Here is a 23,469-nt window from a genome sequence, read left to right as displayed (position 1 = left end):
GAGTTTTTTTGTTTGTATGTTTATTTGTTTTTTCATTTTTTTAATATGAGAACCTCTCAAGCCGTTTCACAGCTCATTCCTTATCAGCCTTTTCCAAATGGTATTGGGCACCCAACCATTGCTACATAAGCCACAATTACTGATGTGGATGTTACTGTTTCTCTTTCTGTTAATCCATTCCCAGTCCAGAGTCCTCCTCTTCCAGTCTTTTCAATTCTGGAGTCCTCTGAGCATAACATAGACTTGAGTGATTGCTGGAACAATGTTAGGGGTTGTGATGGAGAGGAAGGAAGGAAGGAAGGAAGGAGGTTTGTGTTAATCTGGGCTGAGTTTACAAGGATGGCTAGGATTCAGATAGGTGGAGAGGAAGGGAACACAAAGACACTTTGTTTAGTGCTGGGGGTGGACCCGAGGGACTGCGCAGTGAGAAGATTGGAGAAGTGTCCGTGCCAGGTTGCTTTGGCTGTTCTCCCACTGCTGGGACAGCCCGATGAAGACCTGAGCTGTTGACTGGAGTGATGAACGCTCTGTCTAGGGGGAAGATGAAAGTGCAGTGGTGCAGAACTTGCTTCTTTAAATCTACCACCACACTGATAAAATGTCCACAAAATGGTAAATTTAGGGGTGATTTTTCTGGCTCACGTTCTAAGCTGACTTGAAAAATCTGCACCAGCTTTGTGCTTTGTTTTCATTCAAGGTCTGAAACATAGGGTTTTGAAAACTTCAGCTGGCCATTGCCTTTAAGATACTTAAAAAATATTTCCCTGTTGTTAATATTTGAACTGGGTATGTGAGTGTGTGTTATATAAATGCCCACTGTGGTGGTTAGTCTCTAAGACGGTCCCTGGGATGACTGTCTCTGGTATTTGTGACTCTGTAGGATCCTCTCCACTTGAATGGGAGTTAGCTTTAGTAACTAACTTCTACCAGATAGAATAGGACAAAAATCAAGGCATGTCATTTCCAAGATTAGGGTATAAAATGACTGTGCCTTCCATTTGGGGCAGCCTCTGTCACATTCTTTCTCTTGGATTCTCACTCTGGGGGAAGCCACCTAGTATGTTGTGAATAGACTTATGGGGCAGCCCACACAACAAGGATTTGATGTCTTCAGCTAAAAGTCAGCGAGGACAAGAAGCCTGCCAATAGCTTGAAAACATATACTTCCCCTTGAGATGACTATAACCCCAGCCAACACCAGGACTGCAGCCTTGTGAGAGCCCCTGAGCCAGAGGGCCCAGCTGAGCTGACCCACAGAAACTGCAAGATAATAAATGCTTGCTGTTTTAAGCTGCTAAGTTTTGGGTAATTTATTATACAGCAATAGATAACTAATACATCCATTTATAGCAGGTTTGTGGACTAAAATTATGGCATGTCCATGTGATAGGACATAGGTCAGTCATTAAAATGATGAAGTAGAAGAATATTTAATAACATGGGAAAATATTTACCATATGCTATTATTTGACAATAGCAGATGGCTATTAAACAACTTGCATTATATGGTCCAAGATATATATGAAAAATACTGAAATTATATTCACCAACATATGTGTCAGATATAAAATGTGCAATTCATGGCTGGGATATTTGTTATTTTACACATTTTCTACAATGAACACACATTACTTTAAAACCAGAGGGAAAAGACAGTACATTCTTAGATTGGGCAGACCTTAGGTATTGTCCTAGTATAGTTGTCCTAGTATAGGACAGACCTTAGGTATTGTCCTAGTATAGTTGTACTTGAAGGTACCAGGACATTTGGGGGTGGATTTTTAACCAACTGAAGGTAAACTGATTGTTAGCACTGTTTAAGTTCAAATTCAACTCTGAAGAGTTGAATTTATTTGTTTAAAATAAATATTTATTATTTATTAGAATCAAGAAATGCCTTCTAGGCAACATTCAGCACATCAGAAATGTCCTTAAAGCTTTCGTTGCATTGATTATTGACTCAAGGTTGAGGTACCTACACAGGCACCTTCATAGAAAGCATGTTTGGCTCACAAAGAGGATTTTCAGAGCACATCTAGTCAGTTAGCAAGAACCAGAGAATATTCGGGAAAATTAAGTGCTTAGGAGTTTAGGACTTGGTTTGAAAATTGCTTTGTCAATCAACATTTTCCATACAATCCCCATACTAGTTTTCTCCGAGTAAAGGAAGACACTGGAGCCCACCTGTTCTAGATGGAGGTGAAATCTGTGCACCACAACTGAATAGCTGTTTCAGCAAAGGGAAATAATCCTAGTTTCCTCCTAGTTATGGTTTTAAATTTCTTTAGGATCTGTTCACTTTGGGGAAGACCATTTTGGCTTTTGTAAACAGACATGGTGGTGATTCATTTCAAACAGAAAACAAAAAGCCTTCTTTCTGAGAAATACAGAATTTTCATCAATGTAGTGTCTGTTCTAATTAAATGTAGGTGTCGTTTAGAAGTGGAGTAACATCATCTTCATCTTTTAGGAAAAAATGACCCAAACAGTACTTTTCATGTTTTATTTTAGTTTCTCTAAAATACCAATGCAGAGAACCTCGACAAGCAGTTGAATGAAATAGTCTGTGCTGGCAGCTGCTGGGCAGGTTAATAGAGTGTGTTCAGACAGCCTAACAGCCTGGGTTTGTTCCCCATCCTACCATTCAGTAGCTCTGTGACTTCTGAGTCCTCAGTTTCCCTTCTCTGTATCAAAAGTACTTGTTTCATAGCATATTAGGATTGATTGAATAAATGCTATTAGAACTATGTCAGCTATGAAGCATGTGCTCAATAAATATACTAATTACTTTGGAGACGGCAACATATTCTTAGCAGAGCTCTTCCTGAAGCGAAGGACTTGGTTTCAGAGAGCAATTTAACCAATGGCTTATGATAAGTTGATGGAGTTGTAAGGTAGAGTGCAATAGAGCTTTACTGGGTAAAGCCCAAATTCCATGGTCTTTGGAAACAGGAAGTTCATGTCATGGATCTGGGAGGTTTTTTTACAATTCCCAAGAAGGAGGGAATGGCTATTAATGTAACTGTCCCCAGGGGACTCTGACCCAGGAAGTTCACAATGGCCTTCCAGTTGGATCAGCTCAGAAGGTCGTTTTTTGTTTTTTTAGAGAATGGGGCAGACGCTAATGTGGGAACCGGTTAGGAGAGCATCTGGTCATTGCTATTCTTAATTATTCTAGAAGGAGAAAGCAGACCAGTCGAATCAGAAGTGTAGACCAGTTTCTGCATCTGGGAACTCACAGAAATTATCCAAGAGGTAGAGAAAAAGGCCAAGAGGGAAGATGGAAAGACAGGCAACCAACATCTTAGGTTTTTGTTCAGTCTATTTTGTTATCATCAGCATCTATCCTTCCCTTTGTATTCTCATAAGTTATTTTTACAATTTTCTTCTAGGGGACTTGATACAAGTTTGGGGTTGGGACATGTCTTTGCCAGTGGACCAAAGGACAACACCAGTAGCACCAGATATCTACTGTGTACCGCATGCTTCATGTTTGCCATCTCAATTAATCTTCATAATAACCTCATAAAGAAGAGACTTAAACCCTCATTTTACAGGTAAGGAATCTGAGGCTCAGAGAGGGTAAGCTATTTGCTTAAAGTCACACAGCTCAGACATGGCAGGTTGAAGTTTAAACACAGATGTACCAGAAGTCAATGCCTAGACACTTTCCTCTACTCAGTCCAGGATCTTAGAGGAGGAAAGGGGAACAATTTATGTCAGAGGAACTCATTTGTCCAAAAGGTGTCTAAGGATATATTTTATTGCATTGATTCCTAAAGCCTGTTTTGAGCTGGTAGAACTTGGTAGAGCCTGGTAGAGCACAGAGTGCTTTAATCACAGATAACTGAGTGCTATCTTCGTGAATGGAGAATCATTAGAATAACTTCAAAACCACCTGCAATGTAAGGGACTTAGGGATAGAACCTTGAAATGGTTTGTGGTTACCACTAAGCATAATCAATAAAACGGTGAAGTTCATTAGTAGCAAGAAGTGAGAGGATGTCTAAAACTTTTGAGGGTTAGGAAGACCGAGGAAGGCAGTATAAGTAGTTCCCTTGGGGATTTGATCAATCAATTCTTAGCGACAACACAGTCAATTTTATTGAACTTTCAGACGTGCGTACATATGCACAATTTTGAAAAAGTTCAATCAGTTCAACTGCAGAAAGGTGCCCCCATCTACAGATGGGCCAATTCCTATTTGGGGCTGAAATACTTATATAGAAAGTGCCATAATTTAGCCAACTCACTACATAGACAGAAGCTGCTGATATCAAGTTAGGTGTTCAATTTTCTTCTCTATTTTATTTCTATAAAATAGAAATGTTTCTATTTAGTTTCTTCCCTTCCAAAGATATGTAACTAAAAGATGAAAGGAAGGAAGGAAAATAAAGAAAGAAAAGAGAGAAAGGAAAGAAGGAAGATATTTTCTCTTCTCTATGTATGTGTTTTATCAACACATCCTTGGCCTGCAATCCCCTGGGAGAGGCATTTCAAGACAGGCAGAATGATGTCCTTCCTGCCACAACATAATTCTCCAGCTGCCAGGGGGCAACTACATATTGTATCCCAAATAAAGACTAAGAAAGAACAGATAATAATCACTCCCAAAGGGCACTTCTATTCAGCTTCCCTCCCTCCCAAAGGGCTGTAGAAACAGATCTGGAAGTTACTATTAACTCTGTGTTTAAAAAAGACAAGATGGATTCCTGGCCTTACTGGTTGGAATGGCTGTGCCGCTGTCTACAGGCAAGGTCTCCCATTTTTTTTATAACAGAAGGTAGCACAACTGGCCTGAAGGCATGGGAACAGCAAGAGTGCCGCAGATCACATCTGGGCTAAGATTAACCTTAATGGGAAGGGAAGTCTGCAGAGGAGTTCAAATTTCTTTCCTGGTCCTCCTCCCAAGATGTTCTTGTCAAGTGCAAAAATCCTGTGATCTCCACAGCAATGTGTGTGAAAACCACATGTTTCGATGCAATACAACCCTTCACAGTTCTTATCTGGAAGCTTATAAGAAACATGTGCATCCCTCTATAGTAATGAGTGCAAAAAAAAAAAAAAAAAAAGGAACATGTTGCAATTTTCTTAGAAGCACCTCAATTGAATGCAAGTGTAGCCCTCCCTAATACTCAGAACGCTGTGACTTAGCAGCAGTGACAAAACCCCTCAAGTAGTTGCCCCGTCAAAACTCAAATTTCTCCATGTTTTTTTTTTTTTTTTTAAAGAACTGACATCCTAAGGGTCTTTGCAAACTGCATCACCAAGTGGCTCTGCCCTCCCAGGCCTCCTTAATGAAAAACTTCTTGAAGGACTCACGTTGAGCTGTTGCAGGCACTGCCAAAGCTCTTTCTCAAGCCTGCCAGTGAGTTCTGCAGAAAAAAAAAAACACCCAGAAGTGGTTGGCATTATTTTTTTTTTATCAAAATCAAATAGAAAATAATAATTTCCTCAGGATACACATCCTCTCAGAAAAGAAAAAAAAAATTCTCGTTTTGACAGAAAAAGGAAATGTTTAAACGAAGTCAGTAGAGAACCTTCTTTGTTTTTTACATTATCTGCTTTCCTCCAACCATGGAGGTGGCGTAGAGCCTCACACTTGAAAGGGGTCTCTCGAGGTTGTCCAGTTGTCTCCCCACAGCTTTGATTGCAGGAGATAAAAATCTATCTAATTTCTAAACCTGCCAAGAATGGAGATTGCCCAAACTCCCCTGGTACCTCATTCCAGTGTTTAACAGCCCTGACTGTCAGGAAACGCTTCTCAGTGCCTAACGCAAGCCCCTGGTGTTGCAATTTGCGTCTAGCCTTCTGCTGACAAGTCCTGGGGGAGGTGAAGTCCATCTCCTCACCATCGCCTGTGCATCAAGGTCCTTTAGAAACTTGAAGACTCAGAGTCAATCACTCCTCACTCTTCTCTCTTCCAGAGTGAAAACAACCATTTTCTTTCTTTAACTTCTCCTTTTGGGTTCTAAGTCTAACTGGTTTTTAGTTTGTCACTGTCTGTCTACCTTTTCATATCTGAAATTCAGAGCATAAAAGTTTTAATGGGAAGATCACCGTGGGGTCCCCCCAGCCCTTCCCTGCCCCATACTGCAATTTTCAGATTTATATTTCAGGGCCAGAAATAGCTCAGTTAACTCAGGGTCACAAGGAAATTTTTGGACTGGCTCCTAAAAATAGTATGGGGAAATATTTCTCTGTTTTGTGTACCCCTGGGAAATTAACTAAAAATTCCCCCATCGAATGTCTTAAAAACAAGAGGCTTGAATCATCTATTTTCAGGTCTACATAACGGCTGGATTTTTAAAGGTGAAAAACAGTTATGGAAGAATTAGTATCAAATAAAAAACTCACCCATAACTTCATATCTTATACTGGGAATATTAATATGAGAGACATAGTTTATTACCCTGAAATATTAAAATTCTGCACGTAAATGGGTCCCTTACATGGATTGGTGAGTCAAATCAAACTGAAGGAAGGAAACAACACAGTTGTTGAAGAATCTTGCAAAGTTCAATGTTATTTTCCATGGAACCGCTCATGCTAGTCATTGCTTACTAGTGAAAGCCCAACGGTCATCATGTACATAGCTATTTTGGGGCCATACTGGGTATTTCACCCAGTTTTGAAATATATCCAGTGTTCCTAACTCAATGCTTTATAGTCTATGAAATTTTATTCTGCATGAGCAAAACAACTGCTCAGCATTAACTTTTCATATATGAAATATAAATTACTGCCATGCTGGAGGTACACTTTAGGTAAAATGTCAGTTTTGCTCTTGGTTGGACACTCCTAAACTCTAGAAATATACCAGTGACACCATTCCAGATTTTTCAAGCATCTTAAATAAAGGAAATTCCAGCTCACCATGTGAAATCCTTTTGTAGAGAAAAGGAAACGGCCTAAGCTGGTGACTTATTCTGATAAACAGCTTGTAAATTCAGGGAAAAAAAAAAAAAAAAGAGAAGGCTCATGGTTGTAAAGAAAAGTGGTGATTGAATCCTGCATCAAAGTGTACTCAAAATATTCTTTTTGGAGGCTTACCATATATGACAGGTTGTTAGGTACATGTGTCATTGTTTTAAAAAAATAAATATTTAGTTACATTTTTTAGAACATTTGCTTCTGTGGGGGCTAGAAAACCTAAGATGTTATCTAATTAATTTTTATAAATGAGGTCTGGTTGGGCAGTGGGTTAGTTGGACAGGTTATTGCCACTTACAAATGGATAAAAGTGAAAGGAATTTTAGAGTCTTCTCTAAGGTCACAAATGACCCGGTGGTAGGATGATTAATTCACACCCACGTGGGAGTGGGGGGACTAACCTCCTATTTCTCTTCTGCAATACATTATCCGGGAGCCCTCAGAAAGGCTTCTGAGGGTTTCCTGATGTCTTTTGTTCTCTACTACTAGGTGGTGATGTTATTCCTCCAAGAAGATAAAACCATAGAATATAAGGACTGAATTCATCTTGGAGGTAGTCTAATCCAGCTTTCTTCTTTCTATAGTTCAGGCAAATTAGGCCTTTGCAAGGTTATCCAAAGTCAAGCACACCTGCTTAAGGGCAAATGAGTGACCACAGGACAAATCTTCTGGCTCTTCCATGACACCAACCGAAAGCAACAGTGAACACTCATTTATGGTGTAATAAAAACCAAATTCAAAGTCCATTTAGGCAAGGATGACTCTTTTCTTTTCATATGTCTACACGTCTGGTGCCTATTTGGGGGCTTGCTGTTAAAAGTATTCATAGGCTACATGTAAGTTTCCATGTGTTTTTCCTGGTAAATCAAAAGTAATTTTTACGTTATATTTAGGGGTAGATTTCATCTACAAGCATAAAGACATTATAATAAACTCACCCCCTCCAACAAAGGCATTCCATTCTGTATGTCTTGAGCAACTGCTTGCAGAGAACATGCACCATGTGAAAAAGTAATTACTGCCTCGCCTAAGGAATGAAGCTGATTCTATCAGCATGTTCAGGCTTTTGCAGATAAGACGTGAGCAAAGCCACAGCTTACTAAGAACACTGCAGTTTTTTTTTACCTTTTGAAAATTCATTCTTACCTAATGATTAGGTATGGAAAAAAAGTGAGTTAAGTACTATTTGACAGTTTGCTCAATAGAAGCTCTGTAATATCACCTCTCCTAGTCTTCTTTGATATAGAACCAGCCATCTGTATCGACGACTTCTTTCCCTCTTTAATAAGTTGTAAATTGAGCAACATAATTCTTCCCATGTCTGAGACTAGCCAGCCAAAATACTGCGTTCAGAAATTGGCTGGCTGTGTGTTCTAACGTGTCTGTTATCACTTTCTTTCATTACAGTCCTGTGGTTGGTTTTTGTAGACTTTAAGGACCTATTCACTAGTGGTTCACTTAATTTGGGTATACGCTACATATTATTCTGTGCTTATGTTAGACCAAAATGCCACATCCCACAACTGTATCCAGATGATCACTGAGCATGGAAAGTGGCCAGTCTGGCTTTTGGGTAAGGTTCCTTGTATAAGACTTCTCTTTTCACAACTGATAAGATAGATCAAATCTTTCAACTTTTGTCTGTTGTGCTGTTTTCATAGAAATGACCCATTTTTGAGTCTTACAGTTCTCCTTTTACTTGCAAATGTATCTGAAATGAACACTTACTAAGACATAAAGTCTATTGAAAGGAAGGCCTTTCCTTTTCATTATCTTCCTTTAGAACTCTTCAGAAATGGAACCGACAATCTTTTAAAGAGAAGACTCTTTGTTAGTGGAAATATTTATGAAGAAAATGTTAATTGGAAGATTGGAATCAGTACTTTCTAAAACTCCTGCTAAAGCTAAGATTTGTTGAAACTATTCTCAGACACTTAATGTAGGGAACCAAAGGAAGCTTAATAAATATAAATGGAAAGTTTTTGTTTTGTTATCACTGTTATTAGTTTTACTTGAAAGAGTAAAAAATATTCTTTTTTGGTGTTTGTTGAGTGAGTCCTATGGGATTAAGGGTTTTGTTTTGGAACAAGAGAAGGACAGTTTAGTTTGTTTGGTGTGTGGAAAATTATTTTATTTTAAAGTGTGACAGATACTGCAAATTCTTGTGTAGCAGCAGCCTGAGACTGGTTTGCTGTTTCAGTAGGGAAGTAGGTGCCACTGTATAATCTAAGGCAAAGGTAAGATGTGCCAGATACACACATCTCCCCATATATGTATGAGAAATTTTTTTTTCTAAAACCAGCAAAAAACAGCTAATCGTTGCATCTCCTGGTTGAGGTGGTAAACAACTCAGTGTCGACTGGTAGAGCATATCTGTGGGCTTATAATTCAAGTCAACCGTGCAGGAAGGAGGAAAATAAAGGAAATGCAGTTTCATTTCCCATTAACTCCTCTGACCTGAGTTCAAGTAGGAACCGAGGATAGAACATCTGTAAAAATAACAGCATGCAAACTTTACAGGGACAGGGCTGTGCTCATTTAGCCAGCAGTTTGAGGTCTAAACATTTTCTGGTTATTGTACAATATGAGTAAAAAATCCTCAGAGATGAATTATAGTTCTAGAATTTTCGATAATCTATGCATATGGCAATATAAAAAGAACAACATCCATGCTACATTATGCCACTTAAGCAACATGACATCTATCTGCCTGAACACCAAAGACACTGGCAACTTGATGGAGAGAAAAAAAAATCCAAATATTCATACTCAGAGAATCATTATTTCATCAACTTGATCAGTGTCAGCTGCCTTCAGTACAAAAACAGGACGATTTTGAGTATATCAGAGACTCTCAAAGTATTACCACTGAGATTTACCCTTCATAAATGGGATGAGGAATAAAGCGATTTCAAGGGACTATATAGTAATCTTGAATTCTGTGATGCACATAAATGTGATTATTGATACCAAATAACCAAAATGGTTTATACGTGTGCATTTCACAGAAAGGGACAAGAGGACTGCTTAGATATTAGAGAAAACTCAAGATGTCATTGCTTTTCTGTGTTTATGTGGCGATGCTGTGTTGCTGTGGGCAAGTCCCTCAATGTTACAGTGTTAGTCTCTATCATCTGCATTCTTGGATGTGGTTTGTCAGATAGTCAGATAAGGTCAGAGATGTGAATTACCAAGGATGCTGGAACATGAAACACTTCTGTGTGGCACTGCAGGCATAGCTGCCACTTGCTGTCCTGTGCACCCCAGCTCTCCCCACCCCGGCTGCCCACAGAATGCCCCACGTCCACTGAGCCATGGCCACCCCTCCAGTGAGCAAGCCTATCAAATGCAAACATCCGGAGGGTTCCGACTCTCAAGTGTCTTGCAGAAAATAGAGCCAAGGAGCTCCATCTGGCACTCCATTTGCTAAATGTCCCATGGATGTCAAATACCAGGAAATGTGGCTGTTTAAAATCCCAGGGAATAAGATTTCCATTCAGTAGCTTTGTAATGGAGACAGAGAACACTCTGCGAGGCAAAAGCCCTCACCAAGTGGTCCGGTCACAGAGCCTTGCACACAAACTCTCTGGGCCTCCGCTGCAAAGTACAGTGCAGAGGAGAGTGGACTGTTCAGCTTCCATGGCTTCTTAGCATGCCAGGTGCCAATAGAGGGCAGTGTTGCATATCTGCAAAAACCACACTCCACGGTCTCACAAGACCACCAAAGCACTTAAATTTCTTCCACACTCCTGCACCAGTTTAATATCGAACAGGAGCAATTAAAGCAGCTATGCCACAAAACCTATGGCTTCTGGTCAGAGCTCACCATTGCTTCATCACTACTTTGATATTTGCAGAGGGCCCCATGACCATTTTTAGTCTTGGTTCCTCTCCAGCGCTTTTCTGCAGAAAACCAAATTAATCAGCTTCACTTTTCATAAGACTGAGATCCAGAGAGGATCCTGGATAGCTTGGGGTCATTCGGTCCAGAACCAGACAGAGCTAGATTGAAAACTTAGGGTTCTCACATTCTGTACAGGAGAGTTTTCCAAATGGTGCCTTGCTGCCTTTGAATGAAAAACACCAACAGCTTTCGTTGGCTCTTGACTCGTTGGGGATGGCTGTTTGGCTTGGCAGTTAACTGGGACTTCCCAGACAGGGCTCCTGAACCCACCACCCGTTAACTGCTGTTTATCCCAGGGAAAGCTGATAACGGATAACCAACCAGCTAATTAGGCCCATTCTGCAGCCCAAGGAAGGAATTAGGGAGGGATGGGAAACAGACATAAAATCAGCCCAAATAGTGAAACTGATTAAGTAAGTGCTTTGAGGTATCAGTGTTCCAGCCCTCCATGTTCCCTCTCTGCTACTAGTTAACTGAGAACAGATTGCCCAGAGCTTGGGAGCTGTCAAACTCCTCTCTTGCACTTTACCACCATTGACCCCTGACTCTGGCAGAATCTCATTTTGCATCCCACATTCTAAAGGCATTGAATCATTTTTTGAGCTAAGCACATACTGGCTTTGGTGTTACCTACACACAGAGCCTTTGCTGCCTCATTTCAGGACTGGTGACACATTCTATTATGTAATGTTCTGGCAGTCAAGGAAGACTCAAACCTCCCTGTTATGGATGAAGTGTCATCTCTAAAGTGGAGACTATTTCTTGCAAAATGGTTTTGATAAATTGATAAATGAAACCAACTGACAACAGCCCCGTAACAGTGCAGTATCCTTTATTGCCAATTTATTTCTAAAACACCGTTAGGCAAAAGAAGGTTTTGTGGCCTAAGTAAGGTGCATTTGTACATTTGGGGAATGACAAATTAACATGACAAAGATTTGCAGTCCAGTCTTGACAGTAAATGTGCACTTGTTGCTTGTTGTAATGTGGTCTGGCAGACCATAAGGGTCATGGCCAGATATATGGCATATTGAGCAGCTACAGTATCTGGTTTGGGGTTTTAAAAAATTTATATCTTTGGTGACATCTCTCTGTCTGGCACCTCACTGAATATAGAAAACTCAATTTAGAAAAGACTGTTTGCCCCCAGGTTGGCAAGTGTTACTTTCGCTCTTAGTAAGCCATGTGCCAGTCTTAGGGCAGTCGGAAAGGGTGGAGGAAAGCACTGTGCTTTGATGGCTCTGGCCTGGTCTCAGTTGACACACCCAAGTCTGAAGGGTTTGTGCCCACATCCTCTCTTCTGCAGCTGGGTGGCTGGTGGTAGTCACTTTTGCAAGAACTGGCGGGTACAGTGCCAAGGGCTGCTCGCGCCAGGTAGAACGGAGCCGGATCTTGATATAAATGGGCCAAAGGCTTATTGTTCTTGGATACATCTTCAATTAGCCTGGGAGATTCAGAGACCATCATAAAACCATCTGGCCCAAAGTTCGTGCTAGTGTCTCTGATCCAAAATGGTACCTTGGTCTCCAGCTGCCTTGGATTATAGACAACTGTTTAATCTCAAGTCATCACCAAGTGTCAGACACAAAAGAAATCCTAAAGATAATGTAGTCTAACCTCTCTCACTTTGCACACAAGGACACTGAGGCTCAGAGAATTGTAGAGAGTGGCTGCCATGTTGGTTCTAGAATCAGAAGGGCTCACGGTTGTCTCCTGTAGGTACTGTTCAACAGAACCTCTCTGAGCCTTGGTTTACTCTTTGTAATTTTTTGAGCTCTTGGGCAAATGACAGGAACAAACACATATTTTGGTGTGCCTCAGGATTGCCTGGAGTACTGGTTACATGTGCAGACTTTGAACCCCACCCCCAACCCCACTAGAGATTTGGATTCAGGTTTTCAGGCTCATTCTTTGTGAAATATCATGGAGAAAAAATGGAAGTCTTTGTTGTCTCATAGTGGCACAGCCTCCAGTTGTTGCTCTATTAACTCTGTTTGTCTTCTGGTTTCAGCTCAGCCATCATCAGGGTGCTTCTGAGAATGTAGCTTAACTTTACTAGATAGGAATAACTTATTCACCTGTATTTGCCTTATTCACCTTTCCCCCACACCCATCACTCCCCATCACTGAACTTCTCTTCTCTCTTTCCTCCATTCGGGACATATAAATAAACATTGTGTCCAGCTGTTTGGTTTATTATACCCACCAGATGGTCTGATGTGGAAAATAAACGTGAGTCCACATGTAATTTATAGAGCATTGGCCATTATGCCTTAACTTGCTATGTTCTATTGCTACCATAGGACTGGACCAAGCTGGAACTTTCATTCAAGTGGCTGGTCCAGGAAGATGTTACAGGGTATACATAATGTCCCGGTACATCTTTAGGGTCTAAGACTTACATTATTCACTCAATAGAACACATCTGTAATTGTCATTTGAGTACAAAGGCATGCAAATGTTTTAGCCCAGTGCAATGGCACCCAAATGCTTTTATTTCTGATTCTGACCACAACGATTTTCTACCATTTTTCTCAAACCAGAAAAATTAAAGTCAATGACAGTGGTGAGAAGAAAATTCACTGTGTAGTTTTCTGTTGTGTCTACATCTTATTTATTTTAAAATTATATACTTCAAAATATTTCAACTTTGCCCAAACACTATATAAAGACCCAGTGTGTGTGTGTTTTTTTTAAGATTTAATTTTGTTTATTGAAAAGGCAAAATTGTAATCAAGGAACATTCAAGAGAAAATAATTTGCTATTCAAACATATCAGCTGATTTTATCCCCTTCAATTTTCTTTCTGTTCTTGTCCATATACTTGCAATTCAAGAAGGATTGTTTTCTAGCTCGGCTCAGCCATTAATAAGTGTGATCCTGAGAAAGGAGCTTAACTTTAATAAATAGGAATCAATGTTTGCATCATTCATGTCACTGGGTAGTTATGGGGAAATCCAGGGACCATATAGGTGAAAATGCTTTGCATACCAGAAAGTGCCTTAAATGCCAACAGGACCGTTATTTTGATCTAAGGCTCTCGTTTCATGGCCATGTTCTCAGTCTCCCACAAAGCTGTGGGCATCTGTTTTTAGAGGGTGAGGAATACAGAGTAAAAGGAAGAAAGAAAAAAGGATCTGTAAAGATTTCAGAGTTTTTGACCCAAAGAAGAAAAAGCTGAAAAGCTACGTACTCAATATCTGCAAGTGTGTGAAGGCGTATGTATCATACAGTGAGAGTGGGACCCAGCTGTTACCCATCTCTACAGATGTGAATAAGGATGTTATGGGCTTCAGTTGAAGAGGGAATTTAAGTTTTGTTAAGATCAACTTCCTGACTGTGGGGAGGATTGCCAGCTAGAATGGAGGGGCTTGTATAGCATAGGCTCTTCAGCCTGCAGTCCAGAAGAATGTCTCATTTGACTGTTGTTATGTAAAACAACCTTAAAACTTCATGGTGTAAAACAAGCACTATTTTCTTCTGTTCCTGGATTCTGTGGGGCCGGAGTTCAGGCAGGACCCAAGAGGAATGGTTTGTCTGTTCCACAATGACCCCAGGGCTCAGTTGGGAAGGCTTAAAAGGCTGGGCATAACTTACACAATGGGTCTGGAATCATCTGTAGGTTTCTTCACGCACACGGGAAGTGGCTGGGGTCACGTTGGACATCTCTCACTAGAAGTCTAAGACCACAGTGCACATTGCTTCTCCAGCATGGCAGCTCAGGGTGGCTGGATATCTTACATGGTGGCTCTATGCTCAAAGAGCAACTGTGAAAGCTGCACGGCCTTTGTCTTAAAAAAAATACATATTTAAAAAAATTATGACTATTTTTGTTTTATCTTTTTTAACAGCTTTATTGAGGTATCATTGATACACAAAGAACTGCACGTATTTAATACAATTCAATGAGTTTGAATATACCAATACCTGTGATACTGTTACCACCATCAAATTAATAGACATATCCAACACTTCCCAAAATTTCTTTGTGTCCCCCACATTTTTGTGGTAAGAACACTTAATATGAGATCTGCCCTCTTAACCAATTTTGAAAAAGCACAGTACCATACTATTAGCTGTAGATACCAAGTGGTACAGCAGATCTCTAGAATTTATTCATCTAGCATAACCGAAACTTTATACTCATTGAATAACTCCCCATTTCCCCCACCCCCTAACCCCTGGCAGCCACTATTATATTCTCTGCTTCTATGGGTTTGACTATGTTAGATACCTCATGTAAGTGGAACCATGGATTATTTGTCCTTCTGCGATTGGCTTATTTCACTCTACAGACTCATACTCTCCCCTGGGTTCAACCATGTTGTTGCAAATGGCAGAATTTTCTTCTTTTCAAAGACTAAATAATATTCCATTGTATGTATATACCATATTTCCTTTACCCATTCCTCTGTCAGTGGACCCCTGGGTCCACTGGGACCCCTGGGTCCATATCTTGGCTATTGTGCATATGCTACAATGAACACAGGAGTGCAGATATCCCTTCTAGATTCTAATTTCAATTATTTTGGATATATACCCAGGAGCAGGATTGCTAGATCATATGGTAGTTCTATTTTTGATTTTTCTGAGGAAGCTGTATGTTGATTTTCATAGTGGCAGCACCATTTTGCTCTTACCACCAGTGTACTAGGGTTCTAATTTCTCCATATACAAATGGCTGGCAGGTATATGAAAAGATGCTCAGCATCATTAATTATTAGGGAAATGCAAATCAAAACTACCAAGCGCTGTTATCTCACACCCATTAGGGTGGCTAGCAGCAAAAACAAAAAGATAACAAGCGTTGGCCACATGGGCTTTTATCACGTAGCTTTGGAACAACCTAGGGCCACTTCTTCTCAACTAAAATGTTGGAAGCAGTCACTAACCTGTCCAGATTCAAGAAGAGGGGTGCAGACTTCACCTCTCTATGCAAGTCTAAGAATTTGCAGCCATGTTTTGAAAGCCACCAAAAGGAACTGACAGTCATTCATTCATTCAACTAACCAGGATTTATTAAGCACAGATACCAGCCTCTATACTGGGAAAACTAAGGAGGGTTGAACATGTCTCTGCCTGCCTTGAGGAGTTCAAGGTCTGGTGTGTTCAAGGTCTGCAGGTAGCATAGTGTCAAGGTGATATATGTGGAGAGGACCTCTGTGAAGCCCATTCAGGTTTTTGGCCTCTGAGGCCCTCCTCTCTGAGACCAAACACTCTAGGAAAAAAATTCCTAGTCGTTTAGAATCCAGTTAAGCTGGCTAGCAACAAGTAGTTTTCAATTTGTTTTTATTTCAACCCCTTGGCTTGTGCTTTCTGGATTGTGGGCACTGGAATTCCTAATCTTTGGCAGCGAGTCCGGCTCTAAATGTAAACAGATGGAGAAAGTGCCAGCGTGGCCGAGCATGATACATTCTAATGCAGGAACATGCTGACACTGGTTGGGCAAATGCAGCCGCATTAAACAACTGTGTTTGCTCAACCCTTTCCAGGAGGGCCCAGAAGTGTCACATCAGGGAGATGCACAGCGAATGCGTCTCTCAGGGTCCATCCGGGAGAGGTTGGGCAGCACCAGCTCAGTCCAACAGGCATTTGAGCAGCAGCTTGTTTGTTCATGAGCTTTCAGGGGAATGCACCAGCTTGGCCATAGTGACTTTTAATCATTTCTGTTATGTTCTCCAGATTTGGGATTTTTTTTTTTTTGCAGGGCAGACAATACAATTAAGCAACCTCAAACCAACCTCCTGCAGCTACCACCTAAAATAACTTCTTGACTGAAAGAGATCCCATTGCCAGGTTGACCACATTTGGCTCAGAATCAGTCTTCTATTTGTTCTGCCTCTCCAGTCTTGCCTCCCTTGGCACAGAGAAGGGCCGAATGAGTCCAGTCTACCTTCCAGCCCAGTAGCAGGGGTTTCTTTCATTTGCTTTTCTTGGGCAGGGTCATTGCTGCCCCGGGAGGGATGCCCAGAGAAGCACTTACCCAGACATAGCTCCCTTTGTGGCCTGGACAAAACATCTACCATCAATTGCTATTTTGATAGCCTTGTAGCACTGTCGCTAGAAGGTTCCATAAAACTCAAATATTCTCTGATTAAGTGTATTAACTCATGAATAATAATGATCATAATAATCAACATTTATTAGGCAATTAGTACACGCCAGACATTCTGCTGTTCTCTTTCTTGCAATATCTTATAAAATCTCTCCTTTACGGGTGACAACTTTATGAGGCAGTCTCACTAGGATTGTGCTCATTTCATAGATAAGGGAACTGAGGCTGTTGGAGGTTAAACAGCTTGCCCCAGGTACCCAGCAAGGAAGTGTCAGAACAGGATTGGAACCCAAGTCGGTCTTACTCCAAGACTTGTGTTTTGAAACACTGTGTAGTTATATGGTTGGCAGAGTGCAGGACTCTGGGAGTTTGGGATGCCTGACAACTGTGTTTTGATGGCAGGGTCTGGAGGGGACAGAGCGAGGTCTCTCTTAGGGAGAGGACTCAGGACACTGAGAAGTGCAAAAATAGGATGTCTGGGGCACTAAGCCTAAATCCGTATGTTCAGGATTTATTGAACACTTAATATGTATAGAGAATTTTACTAGGGTCTGGGAATGTGGGGTCACCCCCTTGCTGGCTTTGGGTAACAACAGGAATCACAGAAGGGGTTTCTACTTGCAGGCAGCAGTAGCCCCATATGAAGGTCTCCTTGTTTCCTGGATTTCAGCCTACTGCATTCTTCTGCCACCTGCCAGAGACATATCCCTGCCGTTGAAGGCTGGCACTGATGTTACCTTGTCACATAAAACTAATGACAATTATACCAACAATGATACCTCATATTTACTTAGCACTTACTAAGCACCAGGCACTGTTTTAATCTCTTTATATATGTTATATATAATTTTCCTAATAACTCAGGATGACAGCTGTCATTACTATCCTCCTTACATGGCCCAAGGACTGCGCATGACGAGTGTGGGGACTCACAGAGCTCTGTGTCTTTCCTTTGCTCAGTTGAGGTCATTCAGTCTCATGTCATTGACGGCACTGTTTGCTGCTCCTGCCGCAGTGAGTGAGTTTGGAGGAATTACTGATGCCAGGAGGTCAGAAATATGTATAGGGACCAGCAAGGAAGAGCAGGAGTCACTTGTGATAGGCAAGAGGAAAACCTTTAGTCAACCTCAGGAATAGCAATGGGGTGCGTTTCCTTCTAGAAAATCTACCCACTGTGCAGGAGTCAAGCTGCCTAGAGGTCAGGGTCCTTTTGGGATCTGCATTGGCCCTCCCAGTGCAGCCTCACTCCCGATTGCCCTGAATTGGCATCTGAAGTCACGGGAGACCCAAAGATACCAGTTTTGTGTGTGTGTGTGTGTGACTGAAGCAGGGACACCCCAGTGGAGGAAGATAAGGTGGAAGCAGGACCTACGAGCCCAAGGGCACCATGATCCCCTGCAGTGTGGCTAGCAGGGCTTGGAAACCCAGGGGAACCCCCCGTGTGAGCAGTAAGAGCTGTGCTGGTGACCCGGTGGACAAGGAGCAGCTGGGCTCATGGATGTTGTCATCCTGGGCTTGTCCCTGATGGACGGGAAGTACTTTCCTCCAAGTGAGCACTTAGTGCCGATGGAGAGAATTGATGGGAGAGAGGGGGCGTGGAGGTGCCAGAGGAATCATAAATATTTCACACTGTCGAATCAACTGGGAAAGGCACAGCTATTTCTTTCTCAAATGGAAGTGGTGGAGACTTCATTCCATTCAAGATTAATAGGCACACTGCCCAGTCCTGAGAGCTTGGAGACAAAGCAAAATGGAATGACCATGATTGTGCAGCATAAAAATGAAAGGGCATCCAGGGAGGGAGAAGGGTGGTTACTGGTAAATAGTGCAGGCCACAAGGTCGGCTGACCCGCAAGTGTCTTCCTTAATACATTCCTGGCAAGTGTGTACACTGGAGTACTATTTTCAAAGCACCAGGAAGATTCAGGGGATTCTTGTTAAGTTACTTGGATAATACTACTAATAATGCTCCAATAGAGTATGTGTCCTTGTGCATTTGGCTTGAACAATGAAATCAGAGGATAAGTGTGCAGTCCTTGGGGTGGAGGGGTGGTGAGGGCTGGCCTTGTTCTTCCCATCCCCCTAGCCAGGACCTGACCCCACTGAATGCTTCCAGAATGCTGAGTATCTAGGCTATTTGTAGAGATTGACAGGGACAGATATCTCACCTCTTGCTTTGGGAATTTCCTTTCATGTTTAATGGCCTCTGAAGGCAAATGGAAGGTGATTTTCCAAACCGTTCCCTCTGCTTGACCTATTTCCAAAAAACCGTGTCCCCCGCTTCCATTTCCTGTTCACTTCTATGAAGGGAGAACATGGTGGCATTTCCTACTCAGCCTGCACCCTATTTCTGTCTTGAGATATGAGATATACTTAGGAAGTCGGTTCAGAATTTATAGTCAGGGCAACATGTGGGTCAGCTGGTCCTTCTCGAGGGGGAGGAGAATAGGGTGTAGCTGACCCTTCTGGAGTTTTCTCTGGGCTTAAAACAGGCTTCCAGGAAACGTGGCCATTCTGTTCAGCCTTTCTTCCCAAGAAGTAGTGCATAGATCTGTGTTGGTCACATCCTGTGAGTTGGTTCAGCCCAGGTCACAGGAGGAATAGAAGATAAGCTCATATTTCCTGCTTGCCAGGGACATGCAGACCTTCAGCTTTTGTCTTATGCTCTCAGGGCTCTGAGCTGTGCCCAGATCTCTGCCGGCTTAGGCTGGCCCTGGGGGGAGCCGGGCTACCTGGGATTGTTCTTTGCAACTCCAGAAAGGAGAAGCATCGATCAGATGACTTTTGACCTTAGGGGAGAGGATGACATAGTTTGAGAATCACAGAGGAGAAACAATTAGCAAGCGAAGCAAGATGGAATGTTCCCTCCTTTCAGTGTCCCTCTTAACCAAGACTGACTCAAGTCACTGACACCCTCACCCTTGGCAGCCACCCTCAGCCAGAGGTTTGAGACTTTCTCTTTGCTATTCATCCTCCTTGCTAACCACACATCCCACTTGCCTGCCCACAGGAGAAATGCTGTTTGTGGCCCCAGAGGACAGGGCAGCAGCTTGATGAGGGAGGCTCTGCTGGGGACTGATGGTGTGTGTTACTGTCACACTCCTGTATTCCCGCTGTGGGGCCAATGACACCCCATCACCGGCAGCCACCTTTGGTGCTGACCACCACACTTGGCACAGGCTTTAAGACAGTGCCACTCTTTCCTTCAAGTTCTATAAATCCAGGAGGTCTTTACCATCCACCACTCAACTGAAAACAAAACTAAACAATGCTCCCCAACCTTTCCCCCCCTCCCCTCCAGAAAAACCCATGTTCAAGCCCAGGTAAAAGTGGATATTTAGGGTTAGAGTGTTGAAGAAGATAATGTTACCTCCCTCTCAGCTGCCTTATTTTTTTTTGTTTTAAACTAAATGGAAGGGGACAGGCATGGTGGCTCATTCCTATAATTCTAGCACTCTGGGAGGCTGAGGTGGGAGGATTGCTTGAGACCAGGAGTTTGAGATCAGCCTGAGCAAGAGTGAGACCCTGTCTCTACTAAAAAAATAGAAAAATTAGCCTAGTGTTGTGGCATGTGCCTGTAGTCCCAGCTGCTTGGGAGGCTGAGGCAGGAGGATCGCTTGAGCACAGGAGTTTGAGGTTGCTGTGAGCTATGATGTTGCCACTGCACTCTACCCGGCGCAATGGAGGGAGACCCTGTCTCCAAAAAATAAAAATATAGAATAACGTAAATGGAAGGTTCTTGTTTAGGGTCATACAGCACCATGCACTTGCTGACAGGCTGATCTGAACAGATGCAGAGAAGGACAAGCACCCGGAGCAGGTCCTTGCTCCGACAGACCCAGCACCGGGCCAGAAGCAGTTCACTCCTTTATAAAATGTGGACTAGTTTTTCTTCAATGAGACTATGTGTGCACAGCACCTGGGACACATGTGGCACTCACTGCCTGAGGTTTTCGTTCCTACAGGAGCAGTGTCCAAGTGTCAGGCTTCTTTTAAATGCCTAGAGCCACACACAGGCCCATGAGGGTGGGGACACAAAAGCATCCTACACTTGCAACACTTTTATTTTCTCCTCTGCTCTTTTTATTTCATCTTCAATTTCTCTCTCTCTCTGTTTCTCTCCTTCCTCCTGCTTGCTCAATTTTTCCTCCCCAGTTTTTTGGAACCAAGAGATCTGGCTTTCTGCCACCTCTCTTTGGTCACTGGAAGTGGCCCTTCACCTCCGTGGGACACTCTTTCCTCCTGTGTGGAAGCCGGAAGTTGGACTACAGTGTAGGAAGATGTGATCAGGGTTGATCTAGTTGCAATGATGACTGAAGGTTTGGAGTCCCCTCCAAATGCTTTGGCCAGCCTACCCAGGGTGGCTTCTGTGGAGGTCCCAGGGACTCCCAGGCCACACACCACCAAACTCTGTGATCGTGGAAGTTGGCTCTGATAGTACTTTTTATTTTCTCTCCTGCCCAAGTTTAAGGGACTGTCAGGACAAAAGGAAAGCCACTGGGTATCCCATGCCAAGCTGTTGAGGCAGGTTTTTTTCTCGGCTGTCACAGAGTGTGTGTCATTCTCTGGGAGACCCGTCTCTGCCAATGCAGGGCTGTGACCTAGACTACCCCCTCCCCCTTTGCCAGAGCATCTGAGCTAAACAGGAGCCTTAAGAGAGAGCAATGAAGGCCAGGCATGGTGGCTCACGCCTGTAATCCTAGCACTCTGGGAGGCCGAGGCGGGAGGATCACTCGAGGTCAGGAGTTTGAAACCATCCTGAGCAACAGCGAGACCCCATCTCTACTATAAATAGAAAGAAATTAATTGGTTAACTAAGATATATAGAAAAAATTAGCTGGGCACGGTGGCGCATGCCTGTAGTCCCAGCTACTCAGGAGGCTGAGGCAGAAGGATTGCTTGAGCCCAGGAGTTGGAGGTTGCTGTGAGCTATGCTGAAGCCACGGCACTCACTCTAGCCTGGGCAACAAAGCAAGACTCTGTCTCAAAAAAAAAAAAAAAAAAAAGAGAGAGGGCAATGAAGTCATGTCTGAAAACGCTATGAGATCTTTGGGTTTTCAAAGCATTTTTCTTTCTAACTCTAGAATGAGGCTCTCCCTTAAAAAAAAAACAACGCTTTAGGGGGTGAATTGTAATACACTGTGCGCAACAATCCTATCGTCATGCTGCAGTTGAGTCCCCAGTCCTGGGGCAGGGCCAACATGTAAACATTTAAATTATTTATCAACAAATTTTTCCCCCCTGCATCCCCACACAGATGTTGAAATGATTCCCTAATACATTTTTAAAAATATGCTCTGGGTTCATGACCTCAGCTTTGGGGAGTCATTACGTCCCCATCAGCTGACAGCACTGGCGATCAGTCAGCTCCAAAGAGCACATGCGCTTCAAAAAGACTGACTCAGCCCAGCCTCAGAGGATCCCCCTGTGGGGCGCAGGTCTGGGTTCAAACTGAGTTTTTCTACACTGGGTGTGTTTCAGCAAAGTAGGGCTGGGACAATGGCGCGTCTCTTGTGATTCACCTGCTCCACAAAAGATAGAATGAGACATGAATGTGGATTCCCCAGGCACTGCAGAGGCTTAAGATCCTTAGTTTTATGAGAATTTAAGATGCAAGGCCTGTCAGGAGCATTTGCCACCAGAAATGTGACATAAGCCTATTGATTTTCTCTTAATGTCCATGAGACTGGGAACCCGGGGAGCAAGGCAGATAGCACCGATGGGTTGTGCAAACCATCCACAGCCTTCAAATCACGTAAATTTGGGCCAGGGGAAGGAGTGCACTCCCGGGGGGGTTGTTGCTTCAGGAGTTGATGTGAAGATGCTGATGGAAACTGTGGGCCACGCCTCTGCACAAGGCTGCAGACACACAGCACATGTTAGGGATTCTTCAAACTGAAGCCTCCAATAAAGTCAGATTATTAGAATGAATTCTATGAAATTGCCAATACTCGACTATTTTTTTTAAAACCTGTAAAAATGGCCGTTTCCTATGGTTTGACTTACTGTGTACACTTGAGACTTGATGGTGACCTTTTAATTTCATGATGGCAGCAAGACCTCATGCGGAATTGAGAATGAAATCCTGCTTGTCCAGCAAGGTCCGGTCTGAATCACAGAGCATCCTAAGCCAACGTGACCTTAGGATCTCCCATCATCACAGCCAGAATTAATCTCTCCCTCCCTGGTATTTTGCTGATAGTTAGCTAACAGCGTATGAAATATATATCTTTGATTGTAGCTATTTGTGTTCAGAAATGCCCTTTACAGTTACAAATTCTTTGAGGATGTGGACCGTCACGTGTATCTTTACACCTTCTGGCTGCCTTTTTGCAGAGTAGACACTTTTTTATCTGTTGTGTGACTACTTGAATCTTGATACTTTTACTCATGTAGCAAAATTGATTACTGGCATTTGACTCTTTCAGAATTTATAATGGGGCTGTAGTTTTTCCTTCACGGAACTATTCATGGAACTATTCATAGTTCTGTTGAGCTACCCGCAGTTTCTCTCTCCTGTTTTCACATTTGCTGTTCTCTCTGAATGGTTAAGTTTATACCTCTCACCTGGCCAACT

At 42.5% G+C, this 23,469-nt stretch overlaps 1 long non-coding RNA gene across 2 annotated transcripts in view; it reads left to right on the top strand.

The window, feature by feature from the left end:
• LOC109730051 (uncharacterized) overlaps window positions 1-7,677 on the top strand; it is a 92,316-nt gene extending 84,639 nt beyond the window's left edge. For both annotated transcript variants that reach the window (XR_012914925.1, XR_012914926.1), the window contains exons 3-4: window positions 3,393-3,557; window positions 7,423-7,677. This is a non-coding gene — a long non-coding RNA (uncharacterized LOC109730051). The remainder of the gene's footprint in view (window positions 1-3,392; window positions 3,558-7,422) is intronic.
• The last annotated feature ends 15,792 nt before the right edge of the window (window positions 7,678-23,469 follow it).

Source organism: Microcebus murinus, chromosome 25 (genome assembly GCF_040939455.1).
Source record: "Microcebus murinus isolate Inina chromosome 25, M.murinus_Inina_mat1.0, whole genome shotgun sequence".
In the NCBI taxonomy this organism is placed as follows: domain Eukaryota; kingdom Metazoa; phylum Chordata; class Mammalia; order Primates; family Cheirogaleidae; genus Microcebus; species Microcebus murinus.
The sequence above is the reverse complement of the archived record's forward strand: the minus strand, read 5'-3'. Positions and strand labels throughout refer to the sequence as shown.